A 26,164-nucleotide genomic window follows, 5' to 3' on the forward strand; every position below is an offset into this window, starting at 1 on the left:
GTAGGCTGAGCCGAAAGCACCTCTTTGAAGTGGCAGCGTGACCTAAGTATTGGGAAATGCTGGTCTGGGAATCGCTGTGGCTGTTAGAAACTTGCTGTGCTTCCTGAGCAATGGAGTCAATGAAGACCTGAGCTGGGAGATCTCTCCCTGGTTTGGGGGGAGTTTTGTTTCAATAAGAACGGAGTAATGGCGCTCTAGGGGAATAAAACCTGGAGTTTGCCTCATTAGAGGGTGAACGAAGATTTCAGGGCATAATTGTACTAAGCACAATTCCTGGCATGAAGATGGAGCGGTGTAATGTTTTCAGCAGTGGACTTTTCCCTCCGGTTCCCAGGCAGATGGATAAAAGCAGGTCCTCGGTTTCCAGTTCGGCAGGGTTTACTGTTCTGGTGTAACACATTTGTTTTAATTGGTATCGTGGTTGGGTTTTTCCTTGGGAACTTGTATAGGAGGGAGGAAAAATAAATGTGATGAGGCAAAACTTCTTATCATACGAGTAGGAGCTCTGCTTTCGCTTGGTGGACTGCAGGAGGTATCATGTACAGAAAATAAGGATCTAAGAGTTTTACGCTTCTTACCCTATTTAGAAATCTAATCCAGGAAAATCCAAATAACAGAAGGGTAAAGGTTCATGTGAACTTTTTCAAGCCAAAATCAGGCAGTTGAAGGAGAAAGGGAATTTTGGTTTGCTTATGACTTGTCTAAAACCATTTTCTGTTTCCAGCTTGTTGTACCTTCCCTTAGTAGTACTGAGAATATCTTGACACAAAGTAGGACTGAAAAATTCTGACATAGAGATATGTTAAACAAATGAGCTGGCTAAAAACCCTTTTCTGCATGAATAGGAGAACTATTGTGCCCTAATTCTACAGACCAGGATTTAACTTGGCAAATGAAATTATGGGATTCAGCAGTATTGAAGGAATACCTTATTTTTTTAATATTCAGGATATTTTCAAAAAACAGCATAGCCAGAAGTTTTTCAAAGTTTTGTTTTGGCTGTTGGCGTATTAAACAATGCTTTAAACTATGGAGCCTTCTTTTTGTACAGGATACTTACTGTAAGTGGAGGAAAGTGTCTTTTATCCTGCGTGCACAGACTGCAGGGCTTGAACTGCAGCACCTCCTTCAATCTGCGAGTTCTTTATTTTCACAGGACTTCTGAACTCTTGAACGTTGCCGGTTGATTATTTGCTTTTTCGCTTTTCACTTCTCCCTCCAATTATTGGGAGTGCGCAGAATAAAGGTTGATTCCAGAGGGAGCTGTGAAACTACCTATTTCTTGGGGGTTGCAGAAAAAGCTGTGAAAATATCTGTCATTCAGGCAATTGGAGAAGAGCATTGAGAGTAACTCTGGAGAACTAGGAAGGCTGATGAAAATGCCCATTATTCTGGCAATGCAGAGAGGTCACAGAAATACCTGTTATTGAGTTCACCCATACAGGGTTGGAAGTGTCCTGTTGTGCGAGGACAGAGCATCCTTAGGTAACTCAACAAAAACTGGCTGTATGAAATTTCCTATCTGTGTTCTTAGAAAAGAGCCCCAGTGTCAGAGAGGGCCATCACAGTGTCTAATCACAAATAAATCCAGACCATAATCGCTTGCTCAGGCCATTTATGAACTCTGGCCACTCTTGTACTTCCAGGATTAAGATAGCACTCGGTAGGTAGCCCTTTAAGCTACGATCCTGGTAGTGACCTTCTTAGCACCCCGCGGGCCAAGGAAGGAAGCGATGTAACAGGTTTCTTAATTTAGAAAAGGCGACGGGGGGTCAGGAGGAGGTCGCAGGTATCGGTGCCCGGCGCAGATGCTGGCAGGGGCAGGCTCTGGCGAGGGGCTGCCGCGTCGGCGTGGAGGCGGTCACGGGACGTGAACGGTGCACTCACGGGCCTCGCGATCGAGTCTAAAGGAGCCTAACTGAGGGACTGAGTCGCCCCCGGTGACTAAGACACCTTTGTCAGGGAGACGAATGGGCAGTAGGGTAACTGACGTATCTCACTATAAAGTTGTAATTCTTTCCAGAGGCTCTGCAGGTGTCAGGAACCATCAGAGAAGCACCTCAGTGCTTTAGGAGCAGCATCAGCGTGCGAAGCCGTGAGAGCAGGGATAGCCGCCTGGCAACTGCTGGCCCCGCTGTTCGCAGCGCTCGCTTTGCAGCTCTAACGTTTCAGCAGGAGTGGGCAAGCGCTTCGTGCCTGGCGCAGACCGGCGTTGCCTTTGGTGCCTTCTTTTCTCTGTTTCTTCTTCTTTTTAATTTTTATTTCCCTGTAGGCAATTACATGGCAGGATTCCTGCAGTGTGGATTCTGATGTGTGCACGCACAAGTTCTTTATTTCTTTTCATACTTTTGCAAGCATGTGCTGGGAGGACCATTGAATGCAGTTACCTCATCAGCAGCATCCCTTCCCAGCACGGGGATTACTATGGAGGAGCCGGTGAAGATGAAGTGTCAGGTAGCTCAGAGCAGGGTGCGGTGCTTTCTGAGCCCCGCTACCTGCCCATGGACACTCTTCTCCTGAGAGCGTGCGGTAAACTCCAGTTGTCCCCAGTGGTTTGTGTGTTTCTGAAAACCTCTAAGGAAAGGAGAAGAAACTCAAATAATTGACACTACCCTCAGATAATTCCCACTAGGTAAAACAAAGTACATGGTTTTGTTTAGCAATAAAAGGGAGAAGAGGCTTCAGACCTGTCACCACTCTCTCCTGCAGAGCGTGGTCCCAGCAGTGAGAGTGATTGCCAGTGACAGTGACACCTTCCGGCGACATGGAGGTGCAGAAATTGCGATATGACGCCCCATTCATACCACCCCCTCTGCAGATGGAGGACCGGACATGCATGCTGTCACCTACAGCCTGCTTTGGCCGCTGGTTACGATGCAAACTGTTGAGTCAACATAGACCTGTGTGAAATACGGAAAGAGAGAGACTCCTTCTAGGCAAACTGAGAAGTGAAGGATGGGAGAACTGGTTAAAAAGCTACCTGGAAGGTGGACCCAGGGTCTGTTGCACCCATGCTGTCTGCTCATAGACCTGGTGACTCCAAGCTCTCCCCAGAAAATGAAGAGGATACCCATGAGGATAAGCAGATTCAGGTGTGCACACTGCCAACGTGCTCCAGCAACGGGACCCTCGAGACCACCCAAAGAGGGCAAATCTGTCTTGACCCTTTCTGCCAAAGTCCTGGGAATCCTGGTGCCTCTGAAGAGTTTTTCTTGTGGTATAGGTTCAGTTTGCTGAGGTCCCCTATGAAATAAGGCAGTAATTCTTGTCTCAAGAGGCAGAGCTGACATGGTGGCTGTGCATCGTAGATGAGGAGAATGGTGGTCTCTACTGTGGAGGACACACAAATAGAAATTCCCTCCAAAGCTAATGCTCCCCAATCCTTACCCACAGTAAATAAACACTAAGACACAGCTAAAAATCCTTTCGAAGTAGATTCTCTGGAAGGATTGTCCATGCGTCTGTGCTGGAAATCATCTAATGGTGTGTGATACCTGTTAGCAGTTGGCTGGAGGACGTTCCCGGGCTGGTTTGTCTGGAACAGGTTTTGTCTTGAGCAGGTTCATGCTCGCATGGTGCAGGTGGGCTGCGGAGCCCACCTAGCAAATGCAGGGTGAGAGGAGCACTCGCCTCATGCAGAGGCTGTCCATGAGTGCTCTCCTCAGGGAAGCAGATGAGTTTTGGGCTAGAAAAGGCACGTTCTTGGCGCTGAAGTTTGTCGTTAAAAGAGAGCGTGTCAGGGGTTGTTTTGATTGAAGATGATCAGGAGTCATTTAGCAGTTGCAAGCACTAGGAAGCGCGATCTGCAGGCTCAGATCCTGGTGCCGGCCAGCTCCAAAGTTCTCTGATGGAGCCATCCCCGCCCTTTGCCCCCACGTGCATTCTGCCTCTGCAGAGCTGAGCTTAGCTGGCTTTGAGTGGGAATCCAAGCAGTTCTGATAAAGGATCAGGTTTTCCAGCAAGAGCCAAATCCTGACACGCTGAGCTGCCGTTCTTCAGGCTGGAGCCTGGCAGAGGTTCTTTGAGAAGCTGCTTCCTCATTCCTGCCCGTGCTAGGCTCGCGTGGCTCTGCTGGGGATGAGTTAGTGGAAGATGAGATGCTAATTAACCCTTTATAAACAGCCTCATTGTTCTGTCCCTGTGGTTGCCTGCGCATTTAAATACGCAAATTAATTGCATGAAGCTCTCAACTGCTCTGCCAAGGCAGCAGGAAAGCTGCGGTGGTTCCAGAGGCTGAGTGATGGATCGCATGACAGGCCATCGCCAGCAGCTCTACCTGGGAGGCCTTCCTTCCCCGGACCTTCCAGCCGATGGTGCAGTCTGCAGGCAGAAGGTTATGTAGCTCAGTCGTTTCTTGGTATATGAAAAAGCAGGTCACTTGGTGTTACTTAAGGCCAGTAAGGCTGAACAGAAAACCAAACGTTACTTCACTTACCGTACACGATCCAGTGGATTTGTACGGTATCTAGTTTGAGATGTAAAACCTTGATAAATCAAAAAAGCTCAAGCGTATGTCTAATTTTAAACCTATAAATTCAGTCAAAACTCTTATGCTCGAAGAAAGCCATGGGTTAATAATACCTTCCTGAGTCAAGGATTAATTTCTGGAGCTGAGCTGGTTTCCTGCGATCAACCAAAATGTTTGATTCTTCTAAGAGCTGAGCAAGCGATTCATAATGAATACTGTATCTGAGAGGTGAGTTTTCTGCAAATCTTGATCTTATCAAAACACCGCATCAATTTAAATTATCTGATTTGGGGATATATATTTTTTTAATTTCTGGATTTGCTTTTTGAAATTATCTGTTTTTCAGAGCTTCTCAAGACTTGAAAGTTAATTCAGATTAAGGTAGTGCATGAATGGAAAATGTAAAATCTTTTCCCAAATAATTCCTTGTCTAAGCACCAGGTGACAGCTGATAACACAAGTCATTTCTTCTGCTGTGGTTAAGGATAATGCCTGTGCTCAAACTTCAGATGAAAATGTTTGCAGAATGACCTTAAAAGCTTCTGAATTGCCCCAGAGGGAACATCAGAGCTGGCCCAGGTGTTAGTGGTCTATCACAAGCATACCCCAGCTGTATGTATGTGATCACTGAACGAGAACCCAGCTGGAGTGGATTTGTGAAGGACTCAAGGGAGTGCTCGCGTACTTGGTGTGAGGGGACTGGCATTTATTGACACCGTTACTCCTTCTTATAGAAACAAGCTGGTGGCCAGAAGGACTGAGCCTGGACTCTTCACACCTGTTTCTGAACCACCAGGTCCTCACCATATTGGCTTCTTTTCCCCAACACCTACAAGGTGTTTTCTGCCTCTTCTGTCAAGAACCAGTTGCTGCCCACTCAAGGAGCATTGCACATTATGGAGAGAAAGGCTGGGAGCAGGATTTAAGATGCAAACATTTGCATCTTAAATGTTTGATGATTGACCAGGATTGATGATGAAAACAGGTTTAAGTGTCTGCCTCAGTGTTTAAGTTCCCCACCACAATTTTCCCAGGTTCCCTGGCCAGTCGGCTGGGCTTCAGCCATCAAAGTCATCCATTCAGCGTTGAGGAGCTGGGCCTGATTTTCTCAGTTCTCAGACTCCAAAAGGGACTAGTCTTTCTGCTCCAGCTTGAACTGGTGTTATGACTGTGAAAACATTACTCCATGAGGTACCTGGACACGAGACAGGAGACAACTGAGTACCTCAGTGATGCTCGCTCAGTGGATTCTCCTAACCAGATGCAGCTTTCTGGCTGAGCACTGGAGCTGGTAAATAACTCAGAAAGCAGAAGTCAAGGAGATGCCTTAAAATGAAAATACAAAAATGGAACTCTCTTTGCACATCTTTTCTTGGCTTCCCTTTGCAAGGCTGTACCAGCACGTGCTTGATAGGATGTGATGGCTCTGACCTTGTCAGATGCATCAAATATGACATGTGAGCAGGGATTTTTTTTTAAGGAGACAAACAAGGGTTAGCAGGAAATGCAGAAAAGACAAACAGACAGATGGCCCCATTCCTTCAGCAATAGAAATCCAGGCCTGCGATTTGCTTCCAGCTTGGCTTGAATTGGGGATTATAGGAAATGATCCAAAAAGTTGCTTATTTTACCAGCTCCCTTCTGTAGCATTTCATTATCATAGGTTTCCTCTATGAGGCACCGACCTGTCGCAGGCTGTGGTGTGACACAAAGGCATAGCACTAATGTAAGGGACCTTGTGCTGCCTGGGGAGTTCAGGCTGGATCCCTTTCCCCAGTGTGCTGTAACATCCGGAGGACGCTGGATGCCACACACCCCGTGTCTGTGTGGGGTACGGTGGTTTTTTCTTCTAACACCCTGTCTTTTGTTTTCTTCCTGAGGGTGGGGGTTTCAACTGAAAAAAAAACAAGGTCAGTAAGGGATGTCCGGGGTAACCTTGGAGGACTGATCAGGGTCCCCGGCTTTCCTCTGGTAGACAAGCTCTGCAGGGACAAGCTCTTGGTGATGGGCTCTTCTACCCCTTCATGGGAGAAGGACAAACAGGGACCATGACAGTCTTGTCTTCTGCTTTGCCCGTTCTTTCCTGCCTGCCGGGGGAAAGCCTTATGGTCAAACCCTGTGTTGTCCCCCGGCATCTTTCCCTAAAAGCTTGGTTTTGCTGTGCTGTCTGGGAACCAGAACGTGGCACCGGTGCCCTGTTGACCTCCTCTGGGTTATCACCTCCTCCACATCACCGCACCTCATTTGCCTTGTGTCCCGTCTCGCCTGCAGGCTGTGGCTGCAGGTTGAACACGTGCCTGGGTTGTCTCTGCGGGTCCCCAAGCGGCAGCGTAATAGCTTGGGGCCACAGGGTCAGGAAGCGCTTAGGCTGAAAGAGGGTTGGTGGTGGCTGCGGACTCTGCACCACCACCTCAGCGTGCACAGCCACGGAGTGGATATATGCCTTATCCTTGAATTTCTTCCAACACAACTAAACCCAGGAAATACCAAAGATTTTGTGTGAATCCTCTTGAATGACAGGTTTCTCCTTCGAAGGTGCTGCATGCAATCAGCCAGGCAGTGGCTGGCCTCCCTGAAGCTGGGCGAATTAAGGGCGGCGTTAACACCGTACCTTTGAACAATGACTCTTTGTAGCTAGGAGCGCTAGTAATTATAGGAATTGGTGTTTTAAAGGGCAAAAGGTTCAAATGTGCTTATATTCAAAGAAGTAACTTGGGAAGGGAACATTGTCCTGCTCAGATCTGCCTCCCATGTGACTTCGGAGCCGCGCAGCTTTGTGTAATACAGGTTTAGGAGAAACACCAATAACAGAGTCCACACACACACAGGTGGAGGAGCCTGTCTTACAACAGCTGAACAAGCTACCGCTTACCATGTGAGCTGCAATGTGTGTGCTGACATCCAGCCTGCACCAGCTGTGCACTCTGTGGTGGTAATCTAAACCACCATGAAGCTGGTTGCCTGCTGATGCCCTGGTGTGGTGAGCCATCGCTCCGCAATAACCCAAGGGCTCTCAGGCATCTGCTTGTGTCTTCGTATAAAAGAATAAGGCAACTTTTGTTCCTGCTGTGCACCAAAATTCCCACTGAATCTCAGTAGCAAATCCAGAGGGAGTGCTACAAGAGGTAGGAAATTACCCCAGGGTCTGTGTGCGCAGGCTGGGTTTGTGAATTTTAAGAAATGCACACAAAATAAGGACAGGTAGTGTCCTGGTGGAGGTGTGGAGTGGGGTCTCGGGAGCGGCGTGCTCCGTTCTGGATCCAGCACTGGCTCCCTGCGGCCAGATCGCTGCGGCGCCCAACTCCACACCGTGCTGGACTCAAACTGGTATTTTGTTGGACTGAGCCTTAATTCCCTACGTGTCTCTGCTCTGGTATGTTAAAAAGGAGTGGAAATCCACCCTTTTCCTTGTCTATTAACGTTACAACTTCCCTGAGACCTTACCTGCTTCCTTCTGTGTGCAGGGTACAATGAACCGTCACTTAGCTGTCTATAGTCAGGTTCATACAGAAGCCAAAGCAAAGTTCGTTAGGGCAGAGAGAGGTTAGGGAGCCCATTTAGCTTTCTCTGGTATTGTTAATTATCCATTACTTCTTGTCCCGCTTTGCTTACAAGCGTTCACGGGAGAGCCTGATCGGTGGCCGTTGAGACCCGTGAAAGTTCTTGTGCTGTCTTCTGGGTTGGGTGGCTCAGCCCCACGGCCATGCCCTGAATCTGCTCCTTTCCTGACTTCGGCTGTCACTGGCAGTGTAATGATGTGGCTTGTATCCCTCCTGGTATATCCAAAAAGTCTGCTGCTTCTTTTTTCTTTTTTCCACTCGCTTGTCATAGCTTTGAATGCCTTTATTATTTTTTTCTTCCCTCCGCTGGTATAGGTCTCTTTTGCTTATAATCGTCTTAGCTGTCTCTGAGCGCCAAGCCAGCCTGTTCATTTCAAAGAATGCTGCTTTAAAGGCAGGTGTGATCCAGACTTGTCCATTTCTTTCTCACCCCCTGTGATTTGAAGGGCCTGAAAATACTTGTGTAATCATTTCCCCCACACATGCCCGCAAACGCTCTTCATCTTTTCTCCTAAAAATTGCATCTCTACCCCTCGTGAGGAATCCTCCGAAAGCAAAGCACTGCATGCACTACAGTGGCAATTAACAGCCCCTACCATTTCGGGAGTTAGGGAGCTTTGCAGTGATGGGCAGTAGCAGCTCACAGAGCTCGCTGCTCGTGCTGATGTGGTCTTCGGCAGCCCTGTAAGTGCACCAGTGTCCTGGGCTAAAGAGACAGACACTTTTGAGGCCAGAGACAGGACTGCCTGTCCCCTGCTGAGCAGCTGGTCCCATCCAGGCCACCTTAATCCTGACCGCTGCAGAGCTGAGAGTGGGATGTGAGTTACACAGTGCAAAAATGGTGGCACTGGGGCACTCCGTCCTGCTCTGCACAGAGCTGATGAGCCGCTGCTTATCCTCTCTGTCATACAACTGTAAATCCTTTGAAAACCACCATAACCCCAGCCCATGACTAATTTCTGCCTCCCTGGTGATGCACCTGAGGCCAGGCAGCAGGCAATGGACTGCAGGGTTTTGCGCTGACCCCACGCAGCTCTTGGCAGTGCCGTGCCCAGCGCAGTGGCCCCGAGTACACAGAGGTTTGATGCCTGGAGACAGGGCTCGGTGCAGCCGGGGTGCTGAGCACGGATCCACCGGAGAGCTGCTTCGCTCCCGTCTCACGACTGAGAAAGTCCAGGTTCCCCAGTGCTCAAGTGAGATGCATGGTTGCCAAGCTGCAGAGCTGTGCTCTCTCCATCCACACCCTTCCCCATCTCCAGTTCTCCCAGGATGTGCCATTATTTTGTTCAAAGTGGAACAGCTTCAGCATAAAAGGGTGAAGGTGGCTCACCCCAGGATGACCCTTGAGGCAAGCAGGGTGCTCCCGTGTGCAGGCTGAGACCCAGCATTCAAGTCCTCAGTGGCAAATGGACCCCACAGGGACTTGGATGTAAGCCTGCACTTGCCATATAAATCCCCTGAGGCCAGGGTCCTCCACCCACCACCTAAAGTCTGCCTGTCCCACAAGCCTGAGGAAGTCAACAGGGCGCATACACACCAGGGCACAGGCTAAACTGCACCACAGTGGCTGAGCTGTTGATGAATTTTGCTCAGGAGCTGGAGGATACCTTCAGAAGTCATTGCAAGGAGGGCTGTGGTTTCATTTTGGAGAGCCAGAGGGGGTTCTGGAGGCAGCCAGCTCAAGTCAGACCTGTTCACCCCTTTCCGTGTGTCTCAGCAGACGTGTGTTTAATACGCCCAGCTAAAATAACCCATCTTGCAATGCCTCGTCCTGCAGGCAGTACCGGTGCCCTCTCCTTTGGGGGCAGCGGGGTAGGTAGAAGGAGACCATCCGCAGGCAGATAAGGGGAGTCGGTACCTCTCTGCATTTGGCTGCAAAAGCCAAAGAATGAAGCTTGTTATACCAAGCCTCAGCACTAGCAATGGCACCTCCTTCTGTGAGATGCTTCCTTTCTTCTTCAGTGGTTTCCTGCTTCTCATACTCTTGAAAACTCATCTGCGTTGTTTATCTGACCCTCACATGCGGTCACAGCCTTTACAGCATCTGCCTTGGCTCCTCTTACACTTTTCAAAGTCTCTTCATTTCCTGGGTCCTCTCATCTTTCCACCAGCACCCATGTTTTATGCCTTGGTTATGCCTCCCTTCCTTTTAATTAATTTTTCACACTACCTTGCTTGTCCCTGTTGCCCTCTTTTATTTAATTTATTGCTCACTAGCCATCATAACCCCTGGGTAAGCCTTTAATTTATCTTTTCCTGCATCCCGTTGCCCCCCTCTGTCCTTTACCTTTATTGATTTCTCCAGTTTGATATCACCCTGTGCTTGCCAGCATAGTTTCCTACGCTTCCCTCCCCTTCAAAATTGCTTGGCTGAATTTCTCCCCCCAGTAGTGACCTCACTGCCTTGTAATTCCTGGCCCAACAGGGCTCAGATTGCTCTTTGTTGGGTCCCCACCTTGCCTGTGCTTGGTTTCCACCCCAGCCTCCGAGTGTCTCAAAATTAATTGTCAGTAATTCCCATCAAAGTTGCTGTGATAAGGAAACGGTCCTTTTCCAGTGAGCTTCTTCCAAATCTAGGAGTTGGACGGCCATAACCTGACGTGGCTTCTCCGCTGAGTGGCCTGCAGGCAGGGAGTTGCTCTCAGGAGCAGGATCGTTGGGTCAGACCCCACTGAGTTGCAGCTCTGGCCAAGGGGGGACATCTGTGCTCTCAGCAGCTCTGATTCCTGCCGTTATCCTCGAGGTGAGAAAGTGCAGCTTTACCTGCCCCGGAGATACCTTGGCTGCTCACAGCCCAACTCGCTTTCTGTTCTGAAGTTTCTGCCTATATTTTGGAAGGGGAGAGGGAGTAAATGACTTTTCTTCTGTCTTTTAGCTGCCCCCTGCCCACCACTGCCAAGCTCCCAGGAGTTAGGTGTCCACAGGCTCAGGCAGAGAGGGAGCCTCCAGCTTTGCTCTGTGGCTATGAAGAATGGAATGCTCTTATTTATGGTCCATAAATAAATGGTCCATTTACTTACAGACCAGTTCCTGCCATTACCATAATGGGTTTGGAAAATAAATTGCTGCAGGTGCATGGGTTATTTTGTCATCTGTAACACTGTGATTTGTAAGCTGAGCCCAAAAGTGGGAGAGGGTCAGAGGTGGGAACCATGTGCTTTAAGAAACACAAAGCAAAGCAAGATCTAGAGCTATTACCTGCTTTCCCGTAGAACAGGCGTAGGACATCAGCATGCTGTGGCTCAAAATTGTGATTATCTGCATCCAGTTCCCTAAACTCTCCATGCTAAAAAATACTCTGGGTAGATCTGTGCTCCTATCCGTGGCATCCATTTTCATGGGACATCAGGTAACTGAGCTGCTTACGTCTGATGAAGGACCAGAGCGTATAAAGGATGAGTTTGAGGCTGCCTCTAGCAAAGGATGTATGTGGATATATCACCTCCCATCTCCCAGGCCATCAAATTGGTAAGCCCTTGAGTATATCAGCCCTGTGATATTATCACCATATGGGAAATGGGGAAGTACAAAGGGCATTGCACGGGTCCTGTAAAGCTTAGAAGATCTCAGGCGGTGGAGGAGACGGCTGAGCCCCAGGGGATGGTGTGTGTGAGGTGGACAGGTCCGCCCAGCTTGGCAAGAGTGGCACCCTGGTGAGGGAAGGTCCCACAGATCTCCGTGGAGGTCTGTCCCTGAGAAACACTGAGCATTGGTTTAATTGGTAGGTTGCTTATAAGTACTTGCAATTCTGCAGTGAGGTTTTGGCATGATTATATCTGGCTAAGAAGTAAAATACGGGAACTCTATAATCGAAATGGTCTGTCTGTGCCCCAGGTGGAGCTGGCTGCATTCAGCAGAGGTTTGTAGGATGGGCCCGAAAGTGGGAATTCAGCTCCAGCCTAAGGCAGACCTTCCTCCATCCAGTGGGGTCTGAAGTTAAATGCCACAGCCCTTTGTTGGTCTAGTTTGTTCTGTTGATTTTGTATTAATTTTCTTTTATTCTTTTTTTCTTTTTAGTTCTTCCTGTTTTCCTTTGTCCCTTCTTTATTTGATTTTGATAGCATAGATAGAATCATCCTATAAACTCTGAAGGTAGGTCTTTTTCCTGATGCTTACAGGGAGACCTGTAGGTGTCTGTGAAGTACGGACCCTTTTCCTCCATCTTCAACAATTTTATCATTATGTGCGAAAAGTACACTAGTGTCCTGCTACCTCTGTTGCTTTGTATCTACAGATGCAGAAATATTCCTTTTTTAATGTCAGAAGGGCCCTTCACCCTTCCATGTAGCGGTTTACAGCAGTTTGGGCTGGGAGATCTCTTCCCCAACCTATGAAAGGCAACTTTTAAAGACGATTAAGACCATTTGGTTGGTCAGTCAGTGGTAAGGCTGGATCCCTCGGACGAGACTTGAGATTGAAACCTAGATGTGCTTAAATACGGTTTAGTTTTAGGTAGTCCTGCCAGGAGCAGGGAGTTGGACTTGAACCTATGGGTCCCTTCCAACTTGAGATATTCCGTGATTCTAAATAGCTATGGGATTATAAACAGAGACAGCTCCCTTTGTCTTTGCAACTTGGTCAAGCTGAAAACTGGAGAACAGAGACCTCTATTTTCCTGTTAGACCTAGAAAAAAGGGTTTTTGTTTTATTGTTTGCCAAGTTTATATCGAGGCGGTAACTGACAGGCAAGGATGCGTAAAGGTTTGGATAATTTTATCTTCTGTTGTGAATTGCGGTTCTTTTGTGAAATACCCCAGGCTCCCCTGCATGGTGATTGATTCAATACATCTGCCTTCCCCTGTGAATGACATCTCATCTCCATAGGCCCTCTGCAAATAAGGAGCTATAAATAAAAAATATCTGTATTTGCAGGGGGTGGAAAGCTGCACTGGAGCTTCTCCTTTGTATGTTGTAAACAAAAACAGATGATTAAGAGATACTGTAAGTCTAAGCTGCACAGAAACAGGGAACGCACACAGATGCTGCTTTATGGCACATGAAGTCTCTAGCGTTGTAAAAGCATGTGGTATTATTTTGTAGCTTAAGGAAAATCGTATAAGGGCGTGGAGGGTTTATAATAAGGAACAGCCAAGCCTCTCAGCAAGCTTGTTCTTTCTTATGCCCATGAGCAGAGTATAAATGATGGCTTTCGTGGCCCTGGAGGTTTAAGGCTTGATGACTGGCGAAAGCGATGCACCGAGCCAGGGGTGAAAGCCTCTGCTGCTTGCTGGCCTGGGTGGCTGGAGGAAGCTGCAGTTGCCTTTACTGACTGCGGAAAGTCTGATGACACCCACCCATGCGACATCTGGGGAAAAAGCTTGCTGTTTTAGGGCCTCAGTGCTGTGAGCTGAAGGGGAAAGCCTGGGTAATGCCTCCTCTATACCGTGTGCAGTGATATAGAGAGGGATTAAGGGTTATACATAACGTAGCAGCATTAATTGGTGCTACTGGAAAGTTTGATGAGCAGTGTAAAATGTGGGTTCTTCTCTGATTTTTGGCTTTAGGACTCTGCGATGAGGGAATCCCTGCAGTTACGGCTCATGGGCACCCTCAGCAGTGATTTTGTGGCTCACCACCCGGCTGGTGCACCTTACTGGCACCACTGGGACAGCAGGACTTGCAAACGCTGATGTGGCAGTTTCCTTTTGTTTTAAGAGGATTTCTCTACCTAGGGGTTATGAAAAGTGCCTAATTTTGTCTGTTTTAACATTTAACCCACAGCTGTTTCACTGGGATTTTCCAGATCAGGCTCAGACAATGTTCTGGCTACTTTGTGATGACCTGCTTGACTGTTCAGGTGTACTATTCACTTGGCACTGCAGTCACAGATGTATATGAGGTGCATGTGGCGATGGATAAGTCAATGGTAAATGTTTTAACCAGAGAGGGAGGCTGGACTTCTGTCGGTCTCGGTATCTGGCATGTGGGTTTTTATTCAGATGAGCATGAGTTCAAAAGCTGAAGGTCAGAGGTGTGCCTTGGCTCTTCAAAAGGTCCTGGATTAATTTGTGGCACAAACCCAAATATTGGGGCCATCTGCCTGGTTGTAGTGAACCTCAGAAGTAAAACCATGCAGCGCTGTTTTTATTCCTTTGGAGAAGTCATTGAAAGCAAGCTCAGCCCTGTTTGCCTCAAAGCAAGTGGAGGTGAAGGTGCGGTGAGCAGGGTTAGGACATGAGCTTCACAGGATGAGTATGTTGGAGTTGTCCTGCTCAGAGCCAGCTGCCAAGTCCCTGGTGCTCAGTTAATACTCCTGCTGTGACTTTATAGGGTGTTTTTTCTAAGAGAAATGACCCCCCCAAAAATGGCTCCTTGAGCTTTTCTTTATAGTAGTGGCATTTTTTTTCCCCATAAGCATTTTTCCACAAAGCTGTCTCCTTGGTAAACTGTAATCCATAGATCAGAAGCTCCATCGCAGAGCTGCATGTGGCACAAACATCCTTCACCATCTCTTATCAGCATTGAATTCAATTGCTAGAGAAAACAAAGCCACAGGAGGGGCTCTGCCAGCCGCTCCCCGCTGTCCTGTTTGCCCTTTGTCTGTCCTTTCAGTCCTGCCTTTTAAACTCCTAATGGTGGCACCCAGAGAGAGATGTCACACCTGTTGCAGGCAGGGACCCAGCCGGTGTCAGCTCTACAAGCAAATGGGTGAAGTATCTCCTTGAGACGGCGCTGCTTTGGAGCACAGCAGACCGGGCACGGCACCTCAAGTGGAAGATGTAGTGGCCAGTGTCATGGTGTCTGCACTGGAAACCTTTTGTGAAGGCAAGACAGGGAGTAGAGATGTAGCTCCTGCCCCTGGCCCTTCCTGTGACACCCCCCCCGCCCCCGAGCTGTAGGGGGGAACAGGGAGTGCCCTGATGGCTGATCCCAAAGTCCCTCCACCCTGAAAGCCTCTGCTGGGACTGATGCTGGAGCAGCCCCAAGGGTGGCAGTGGGGCTGAAGGGGTGCATGAGGGCCACGGCCATGAGCTGACATTGCCTCGTGCTACAAAACGGGGTGTTTCCTACTGCACTGCAAAGCGGCTTCTGATCTGGTCAGTGAGACTTTGTCACGTGCGCCTACATTTCTCTGTTCCTCAATCCCTATGGTCTGCCTAACCTAATTTCACTTATAAAGGTATTTCTATAGTGTCTACAGTAGTGCATGAGTCCCTAGGGCATGTTTTGGTCATCTTTGCCTTCACCTTTTGTAGCATCTGTGGCCACAACCACAGTGCCAGAGCTGCCTTATAGGTGCAGTGGAGCTCATTCTCAGGCAGCAGCATCGCCAAACTGGAAGAACATCTGCCTGCATTCAGCTGACCTGTATTTTCTTCTTAAGCCTTGGTATTAATATCAAACTTGCAGAATTGCAAGGTGTTAGGTTTTTATAGAGATGCTGCTCTTTGTGTGACGAGACAGCTGATGGAAGTCTTAATACTGCAGGTGGTGTGCTGCCAATCCATCTAAAGCAGTACTGTATTAGCACTCTGCTATCAGAAATATCCCTCCTGATATCAGAAATATCCCTGCAACGGAGAGCTTTGGAAAGCAGAATGCATTGCCTTTTTGCCTGGGCGTGTGTATGCACACTGCTTTTCTGGCTTCACGTTTGAATTTGCAAAGAATCTGTCACATCAATAATGCCTCCTATGAATTTAGGTAGTGTGGAAAAAAAAAAAGGAACAACATCCCATTTCTAAAAATGTCAGGTTGCAAGACAGCTGCCAAGGCACGAGGAGAGGACGTGGCCGAGGTGGCCATTCACAGCTGTCCCCATCGGGTTGTATCTGAAGAACCAGGGACACTCAGTAACCAACAGCCCCATCTGATGAAGATGCTCACTTCTTTTTTTCCTTTACCCTCTTCCATATTCTTCCTCCACACTCATCTTCTCCCTTTCCTGGTGCGAGACAAGACCGTGTGCAAATGTGGCCAGTCACTCTGGGGTCCTGAGCCGCCCCAGAGCTTGGGGACCCTGACAGGCTCAGGGGTCCCGTATCCAGACCCTCTTCCAGGGGACACAGTGGAAGGGATGCATCGGTGTCTGAAGTGAGATACGGGCTGGTAGCTAGACTACTGTTTTTTCAGTACCAGAATCTGCTTTCTGTTGAGCCACTTCTATCTTTCAGTTCTAAAAATAACCCAGAACAGTAGGCAGGAAACAAAATGTATAATTTACAAAAACTGTTGTGGCTGTTGTGGACAATAACACTTTTAGAAAATTCTTTTCTTCTTTTCTCTCTAAAATTCTCCATAGTGAACAGGCTGGTTTTTCCCCACCTTGTTCCAGCCAGCAAACAGAGCTTAGTTCAAGGTAAATCCTGCTGATCCCTCCATGATTCATCACTCCCTCACCCTGTACCAGATCCATCACTTTCTCGGTATTTAAAGCCAGGAGCACGGCTGGGATGAAGGGCTGGGGAGGGACAGGTGCGTTGCTCTAAAAACTCCAGCTGCAATGATGGAACAGCATTCAGTGTGGAATGAGCAGTTAGGACAAAGCATGCAAGTGGATAAATATGCAATATGTTATATGAATTAACTTGGTGATTCTCAATTAATACCCTAATTGCCTTTTTTTTTAATTATTGACTCCAAAATTACTGAGCTGAGTTGCAAACGCTATGGAATATAAAATTGAAGGACTCTTTATTGGCATTTTGGAATTACAAATTATGTTTGCTGTGAAAAAATGAGAAACCGCCTGTTTAATTGGTTGTAGGTTGCAATTTGTGTGCACTTAGGTAAGAAAAATACAGCTATCTAGGGGATCATTAAAGATCACTTTCCTTTGAGTCAGCAAAGTTCAGAGCTGGGAAGGAAACAGATCTATATTCTGTAAAATTTCCAACTAACAAGTAGCTTGGTCCGAGGAATTGCTCCTGGCAGAGAGAGAGGTGTGCTGGCTCGGGTGGGCTAGTGTGGGATGGAGAGAGAGAGGAAGAGGGAGCGTTTGGGGTTTCAGACCTCAAAAAGAAAAAGCAGAGTAACTCCTAGCTAAGGTGGCCTGGCCTTACTGCACTACCTTCTGAAATGTGGGGTGAGCCCCTGGGTCAGACGTAGTTTCTGGCTGCAAACAGGAATTTGGGATTCAACCTTTCCTGAAAAATGGATGTCAACGGCTGACCTGCTTATCCAGGATGCCTCTCTGGTCTGTAGACGAAAGCAGTCATTCTTGCCATCTTGCATGAATTTCCCAAGAAAAGGGAAATCTAAACTGCCTTTGCCTAGAGCAGTTGGTGTCTCTTGCACCCGTGGAGGAACCAGGTACAGCACACGGAATGAAGCCATGACACCCACTGAAGGCGCTGGAGGAAGATGAGGTCTTCGGAGCAAACTGCCTTGATCCAGGGCACCAGAGCACTGGAACAAATTGTCTCAGCATAGAGCTGGGGTCTCTGCTCCCCGAAAGAGCTTCCCCCAGGAGGGTACTGTGATGCTGGTGTCTTTCTGACAAAGCCTTTGGAAAAACACTGTGGAAAGCTTGCTAGTGCAGAATTATTCCTTAACACCATTAATTAGAAGTGAAGCTTATACTCCAGGCAGCAGAAGCCTCTGGAGATTAAAGATCAACATTTAGACTGAGAAGGGGCTCTGCTCTTACTCATTTGATGAATCACAATATTTGGCACAGGATGTCTTTGTGGAGAAGGAAATTGGGGCTGTCCGGTGTCATCATTTTCCCTCGGTGAGGAGGAGGAGGGTGGTGCTGAGGGGACAGATGTAAGTGCATGGCAGTGAAATGAGGGGATGTGGGGAAACAAGAAGGGAGGGCCAAGGAAAAGGCATACATGACCAGAAACTTGGGTCTCATGACTGCTTTCCCCTCTGCAGCACGTTGCCTCTTATGTCTCCGTACTAAGAGTGTCCCTGGCTGCCATGTGGGTACGGTACAGTCCTGCCTGCACCTCCTGCCTGCATTGCATCTCACTGCAGTGCAGATGTTCTCTCCTTAAATGATACTTGCAGTCTGCTAAATGCAACAGGAGGTGGAGTGTCTGCCATCTCCACCTTGTCACCAAGCCATCTCCTGTCCTGGTGTAAATTAAGGCGATGTGGAGGTAGAAGGCCCTCATCTTCAGCTGGTGTCTGTTGCTGTAGCTCTTGCAGCATGAGCAAGATCCACCCTCCTTAAATCCCTGCAGCTCTCCTGGGGTCTGCGGAATGGTGTCCCCTGGCCTCTGAGCCTGCTGCAGTTTAAAGGGCTTGTAACTGCAAAACGAATGGTGGTGTTGGAGCAAGATAGGAAAGATCAAAGCTACATCCCTCCGTATGGTACTGTGTCATGGCCAGTGCCACCAGGCGTTCTTCAGAGAGGTAGAACAGGGGATGGACGGAGGGGTTGCTCATACAGTGTACACCAGGACACTCTTCTCCTGCAGTCTTTTGCTCACTAATTGGCTTTGTGTGCTTGCAGGATAGTTTACCCCTTTGGCCACCATTTTCATGACCCTTCAGGCTGTCTCTGCATGTCTGGATTCTGGCGCAGACCATCGCCCGTGTACTGTTGCACTCAAGGCAGGGGTGTGCCTGAATGTTTAACCCCTGATCCTGCAACCCTAAAGTCAAAGAGGGCTTTGCCATTCGCTTCAGTGCGCGTTGTATCGAGCCGCAGCTGGAGAGTGTTAAATCTTTACCATCCCACTGCGACTGCCTTTGAAACAATATAATTAATACTAATGCCTCCTGCCCCAGGCTGAGATTTAGTTCATGAGCAACTCTAAGTTCCTGCTGTGATTTTTTTTTGTATTTGTTTTATCCAGATCTAATCAATGCTATAAAGGGCAAAGCAGCAGTATTATTTATTTATCATGGGAGCAGCACAGAAAACAGTCTATCACTTTGCCGTTTGCTGACCAATGCTACAGGTAATCAGTGTTTTTCACTCTCTTTGCAGGGAAGTCCTGCAGAGAACAATACATCAATAATGCAATGATCATAGGATTTGATGGGAAATCCACCTTTAGTGGATTTCATAGTTCTCTGTTGTGGTAACATCAGGGTTTTTGTTCTACAGAACAAAAAATACAAGGGTGAGTTTTAATTCATGTTTTTCAGGTTAAAAATCACTTTTTCAGAGCAAATTGTCATAGGAAGCATTTTATTTCAAAGCTGTTATGTGTTTAATAAGAATGAAACTTGTAACTTTTACTGAGAAACAGTAAATTTTAACTTGGGGTTTTAATCTAAGAAAATGGACATAGTGGATATTTTTTTCTACAAGCTTTGTGATTTCATGTCACATGTTTCATAGAAAACCCTTCCTACTTCCTGACCGGCTGCTCTCTGGCACTGTCAAGCAAGGGGTAATTTTCTAATAGATTTGAGAAGGCTCCTTTGCAAGGCCACGCTCCGTGCGGCGGCCGTTCGTCCTGACCTGGGGTGGTGTGTCTCGCTCCCCAGAGACTGCCGCTTTCATTCCAGCAAACACTTGCGCATCTCATTTGGAAGGATCTCTTTTCACAGCAGACGCTTATTTTTCAAGGGCAAAATTTGCTTTCAAGCCCCTCCAGAACAGTGTGGGCTGCCAAAGACAAGTGACAAATTGGCACGTGGGGAATAAACTTGGGTCCTTGAACGCCGTCGCCATACCCAGCCTTTCCTCAGATGAAACACAAACAGGGGCACAGCACGTCTGCAGATCACAGCTTATTAAATGCTCTCCTTAAGATGCTGAAAGCATTTGCCTTGTTTCCTTAACAAGATGGTTCACGCCATCCCCCCATTCCTCTGTGCCCCTGCAGCCTTTCTCCTCACCCGGTTCCTATTTATTCACCTCCTAATTAGCAGTAATTGCTTTGTCTCTTGGGTGGCCAGCCTGGAGTCTCTCTGGGTTCAAGTACAGGCTTTCGTGCCCCCATGGCATAGGCAGGAGCCTGATGCGGGGCAGCCCGTGATGCCCAAATCCGGCATCTCTGGCAGCTCCCGCACCCCAGGACAGGGATGGGCAGGAGCGCTCCCGGCCGCAGGGAAGGGGAACGGATCCAGTTACTGCCAGCAGTGACCTCCGGCATTTCGTAGGGGTGGGAACAACTGGCTTCAGTGGTGACCTCTCCAAAACCTGCCGCCTCCTGGCTCAAACAGCGAAAAGGAGCCTTGCCCAGGAGATTTCATGGGTTGTGCCTACAGAAGGACTTTTTTTTAGCCTCTCCCTTTGAGCTGTGCTTTTCCAGAAGGGAGTTATTAGCTGCTTGTTTTGTCCTCTCTGCTCAGGGCTGGATTTGGGGGCATCCCAGCAGCATCCTTTCATTCAAGACCAGCCCTGTGACAGCAAGGAGCAGCCTCAGGATCCCCCCAGGAGGGCATCCTGAAGTGTCCCCAGGCATGTCCCTCACTTCGCTGGGGCTCTGGCTGTTGAGGAGCAGCCTCAGATGTGCAGCTACCTATTGATCCATCCCCCGATGACACTGTTCACGGTTAGTGGGTCACTTGGGGTGTAACGCACAAATATTTGCTCTGTCAAGAAGCACTCGGCAGCCTGTGAATAAATATTACCAGAGCAGTGAGTACCAGCGACTTTGTATTGATACACTCCTGGAGCTACGGGCACATCCTCTGCTGGCATGAACGAGTCCTGGGCTGAGCAGGGCAGCTTGTGCCCATGTCAGCGGAGGGCAGAGCTCCCCAGTTCCCCCACAGAGCCAAGTGCAGTCCCTTGGTGGGCGATGTGTGTCCTTGGGCTCAGAGAAAATATATCTTTCTTGCTTCTTTAGCCCCTGGAGAAATAGCCACACTGGGTCTGCGTTGCTCCTGGAAATGGTCGGTAGAGGAGATAACCCCCAGAAGCAGATACCCCACTGATTTCAGCTGGGGCTCCCCAGAGCCACTCACTTGTATCGGTCCACGGTTCTCCCAGTACACCGCTGGGGCAGAGGGTGGTACCTGTGTGCGGTGGCGGAGCCAGCAGTGGATGCAGAGAGCCGGCGCTGACCGTGCACTGACCTCGGTGGGAAGCCTGTGCCTGCTCAGACCTCCAGCTGGGGAGGACCAGGCAGCTTGTTCGCTGGTGGTGAAAGGAGAAGCAGCAGGGAAGGGCTCACACACATCTCACTCTGTAGTGGTCACATCAAAGGAGGAAACTTGGATTTTAGTGAGAGGGTTTGCAATATCTCCGTAGCATGCAGATCAATAATATGATGTGCAGCAGCTGCTATCAGTAAAGTGTGTCGACGAGCCTCATTAATGTTGGCTTATGAATGCAGCTGAGTGTAATTGTTCACTGTACTTAAAAACCAGAACCAGGAGAAATTGCCAGGATATATCCTCTGGGTGTGAAATGCTGGAAATAATGGAGCTGAGGGGTAGACATTCATGTTTAGAGCAGTGTAGAAAAAGCAGGGCTGTGATTTAAGGAAGCAAATAAAGCATTTCACCTGGTGCTGCGGTTTTACACAGACAGTCAAGTGCTTACAGCTTCTTCTGCTCCCCTGCGAAGCATACAGTAGAGGCAGAGTGACAGAGGAAACGGACTGCGTCGGGGCTAGGGTTCCCAAATCTGGGGTGCCCAGCTAGCGTCCCGCAGCAGGCTGGCATCTCCCACAAGTGCAATGTTAACTTCCTGCCTCCGAGCGATGGGAAGGTGTCCCTGGGGATGGATTTCAGTAAGAAGAAGCCTGGAGGAATCTCTAGGGTGTTGGCATCAGCCCATCACCGTCGCTCCACCATTGGTTCTGCCTCCTGGTGTTCATGCACAATCTAACCCAGCTGTGGCCAGGATTGAGCCTGGGAACCTGTGCGTGATTTAAGTGTTTCTTTCAAAAAGAAATGCAAGTTAAGATGTCAGCTGTGAAAGACTCCCCTGCCTCCCTTGTTACTTGTGCCAGTGGTTAATCATTGCCCTGTTAAAATTTGTGCCCTTTATCTTATTTGAATTGGTTGGGCTTTGGCTTGCAGCCATTTATTCCTGTTCTGTCTTTACCCTTTTGATTAAAGAGCCCTTTTGTATCCGGTGTTGTCTGCAGATGAAAGTTGTTACACAGAGTAATTACATCACCTTCCCATCTCCTTTTTGATAAGCTAAACAGAACAAAGTCTTTAATTTTCTCTTTGTCAAGCATTTTCTTCAACCCTTGAATCATCTTCATGGCGGTATTCTGCACTTTCTCCTTTTTTTTAATCCATAAAATTTGGATGTTGAATTGGGTGTTTAAGTTTTCAAAGCAGAAGTGCAAAAGTCCTGCCAAGCCTCAAGCCCTGAGCATGGAGATTTTCCCCTCTGATGTCCTGGATCTCACCCTCTGCCACACAGCCCCCCAGCCTCCGAACCCCCCCACGATGCTTGTCAAGCAGGAAGCCCCTGAGTGCCTGGGATTTAGGATCCCAAGGACTTGCAGGAGGATGCAGCACAGGTCTGAGCAGAGTCCGTGTCTTCAAACGACCTTGCTAGAAGGTCCCCTCCGCCTCCAAGTTGCAGTCTCCTGCCGTGTTCTTTGCACGGACGGGCGCATTTCTGCCCTGTAGGCTGCAAGCGCCAAACCCATCCTCTCGCTGGCCACCATCTCGTGTAGCAGGAACGAAGGCTGTTGGAAGAGATCTGGCCGTGGCTTTGCCAGGTGGTCGTTCAAAGCCCTGCTACTCTTCAGTCCGCCAGCAAGCAAAGGGAATCTCTCTTGTCCATCGGTAGAGCCACAGCAAGCGCCGTTGAGGCCAGCATTGGTATCTCACTTGCTGACATTAGTGTCTGGTCCCACGTGCCTGCGCTGCCCCATCAGTGCTGCCGTTCGTCGCCTGACCAGACCCATTGACCCTTTCAGATGAGGAATGTGAGACACTTCATGGACCGATTTTTCGCATTGAGCAGTCTGAGTCTGGATTAACAGCTAAGCACAGGCTCTGCTCTGCTAAAGCCAACGCTAGAATCCCAGCCTGTGTTCCTCTTGTTGAAGATGCAGAATGAATTTCAGTTTAAAATAATGTCAACCCATTTATTTAACGCCTTTGTAAATAAACCCCTGGAGAAGACTGCGGGTCAACACCCGGCTCGGTTTTGGCAATCTAATTTTGAGCCGAGATCTTCTTAACCTGAGTCCGCATGAGTTACTCACTAGTTGATATAAGACCTTTTTGCACATAACAAAGCCAGGACAGATACGGCATATCCTTTCTGATCTGGTGCCCTACCAAACACCCCAACCATGTCTTTTTAATCCCTCTTGGAAAGGCCAGCTCAGGATCACGCTAAATGCAAGTGCACGCAGGTGTTTATATTGGTCTGAAGTTCATTCCTCCTAGCCTTGCTCCCTGGTGCTTTCATGGCATTTTTTCTTTCCCTTGGTTGTTCCAGGGACATGCTGTGCTGCAAGGGAGGGTTCAGACAGGCGTTGCCCGCGAGGAGGTGGTTACCCAAACCTGCACTGAGTATCTACCAAGCTGGAACCACCACACTCCCTGTGCAGAGTGACTTTCCCAAGGCCGCTGTCACTGAGGGCACCTCCGGCTCTGCTTGGGCATTTTGCTTTCTGATCCTCCCATCAGAATATGTGGGGGAGAAAAGGAAAGCCCAGGAAGTGACCCAAACTATTCTGAAACTTTCTCTACGTTGCCACAACAGTTGTGGGTCACTGCCTCGTTCCTCCAACCTGGTTCACCGTGAGGAGCCTCTTCCTGCTGGTGAGGATACCAGCAGGAAGAGTGGAAAGTGGACTGCAGGAGGCAGCACTCTGGTAGCGCAGCCATTCTAGCAGTTGGAGATCTGGGGTATCCTCTTGAAATCAAAGAAGCTGTGGGACTCTGCAGCCACTGAGGATCAGGCCCCTTGATAAATGCTCTCATCACCGTCTCAGAGACATTCCAGTGATGGTGCATCCTCATTTCTTTTCAGCAAACCTTACAGTTAACCCAAAGAGGGGTTATATTTGCATAATCTACACTTTTTTTTTTATTACCCTCTCATGATTTTTGAAAGCTTAGATATCTGAAGCGCTTAGCTCTGTGTTGAGTGTCTCATTAAATTTCAGAACCCTGCTTTCCTAGGCTCCATTAATTAGGCACTTGATTGAAAGTCTAAATCTGAAGGCTTGGGTATTGACTACAGCTATTGCTAACCTAAGGTGATCTGTTCAGTGTAGTTAAAGCTCGCCCAGCCAATTTCTTTTCTTAACATCCTTCACCCTGCTATTAAACAGGCATCACAGATTGCTGGAAAACCCTTGTGTTTCTACTGTGTTACCTGGAGAGAGTCTAAGATTTATTTTAGCTTTGAGCTCTGTTGTCACCTGAGTTTTCTGCTGCAGTTGTTGGTTAATGAAAGACTGTGTGTCCATTTAGCAGGCAGCAGTTAATGACCAGCAAAAATTTTGTCTTGAATTCTCGAGTAGCCTGTTGGGTTTTTCGTTGCTTTTGGGTTTGTTTGGGTTTTTTTTTACATACTGTAGAGTGTTATGAAACATTTGCATAACAAACAAGGAGCCCAATGTCGGATGCCAACATGCTTTTCATATCTGCAATTTAGGCACCAGTATTTTTATCTGCTTGACATGGAGTTATTTAGAGCTAGTCTCCCCATGGGCACACAGGTTTCTAGGTGGGAGTGAGGTACCGGATGGCATGGTGAACCTGACCCTGTGCATCCCATACTGGCTCTCCTTTGTCCAAGCAGTTACGGGATGTGTAGCAAGGACACTGGGCAGCCAAAAGCGAGCAGCCTCGCTTGTGGGCATGTGCCGCTCCTCCGCCCCGCATGGCTTCAGCATCAACCACAGAGAGAAACCATCCAAGCTAGGAGGGCAGGTGGAGGGGAGCGAAGGACGGGGGGTCTGAGAGGTCCATGCTCTACGCTGAGCCTGCACTGCCAGGCTGTGAGGAGGAGGCAAAGGAATACTCCCAGATGAGCTCTCCTGGCTTCGTGGCTTGGACTGGAGAGAAACGGATGCTGGATTAGAAGTGGATGGTGCAGAGCTCCCAGGAGAGAGCAAGGCTGGCTGATGGGAGACCTCCAAGGCAATGAATCTCAATGAGATGTTTGCAGGTGGGTCACCCGTTCGGGTTTGTGTGTGCTCTCCCATTTCCATCAGGCACATGCCAGCAGCACACAGACATCATCCAGCTTTGGTATCAGTGGCCAACTCCTTAAGCAAGTGCCATTTCAGGGGCAGCAATAGCCACTAACTCTCCAGCTTTCTGCTTCCCAGTGGTGCTCAAATCGAGCTGTAATCTCCCTGCAAATTGCCAGGTCAGGTTGTACTACTCACCTTGCTGGGGACCTCTTACTGCTAAGCCTGTCTCACACTTGGTTTTGAAAGGAATGACTTTCTGAGTTTTGTTCTAGGCTCTCCATGTCTTTCTCATAATTCCTTTCTTTAAATTGGCTCCTGCAACTGGTGTGCTTCAGCTGCTCCAGCATCTGCTTTAGGTTGTACATCTCCTACCTCCTACCCCTTGACACGCAGCCTTTTTTCTTCCCACTCTTCTCCTCCCCACAACTCATACCAGCGTACTTCAATCAGTTGGCCTGGACAGGCCTTCCTTGGCATGCCCGTTTTGTCCCGACAACGGCGGCAATCAAGGTAGACTGTAATTTAATTGAATTTTCTTCTGAAGCTTTAAGTGGGATAATCCTAAAGCTTAGTCTTGTCTCTGAGTCACAGCTAATGGCCTTGGTCACTTGTGAAAGGGGTTTCTTTTTTTTAGTTTCACGGTCTAATCAGCATCTCTCATTCTCTACTGTCTTTGCTCCTGACAAATATTTCTGATCTGTTTGTAGGCAGAGGATTGCTAAGACTACACAGCTCCCTCTCTGAGTGGCCCTGTGCATGGGTATGCATAGGCAGAAAGACTCAAAAATAGATTTGGAGGTGAAAAATATTACTACTCCATGCAAATACAACATTTTTATTTTCTGAAGGTAGTAGGCATTTTCTATTCTTTATTCAACTCCAGATTTTAAAACACATTAAAAGGGACAGTGATGTGAATGCGTTATAATGTACAAGTCTGCACAGAATTGTTTCCAAAAGAAAAAGAAAAAAAGAAGAAAAAAAAGAAGAAAAACTGAGCAGCTGCTGATGTGGGTTTGCTGCTCGCTTGTTGACCTTTGTAAATATCTTTTCAGGGTGGGATCTGATCTCTCTGCGAAGGGGTGGCAGTGACATGCAGTTGTAAACAGTTAATAAATTAGCAGTGGACATGCAAGACATAGCTGCATTAGCTCCAT

General features: G+C 48.2%; 1 protein-coding gene across 3 annotated transcripts in view; it reads left to right on the top strand.

Annotated features, from left to right (window-relative positions):
- The window catches only part of RALY (RALY heterogeneous nuclear ribonucleoprotein), a 141,716-nt gene that overhangs the window by 52,995 nt on the left and 62,557 nt on the right, over nt 1–26,164 (top strand). The window lies entirely within an intron of this gene.

The sequence above is a fragment of the Phalacrocorax carbo genome, chromosome 14, assembly GCF_963921805.1.
Source record: "Phalacrocorax carbo chromosome 14, bPhaCar2.1, whole genome shotgun sequence".
In the NCBI taxonomy this organism is placed as follows: domain Eukaryota; kingdom Metazoa; phylum Chordata; class Aves; order Suliformes; family Phalacrocoracidae; genus Phalacrocorax; species Phalacrocorax carbo.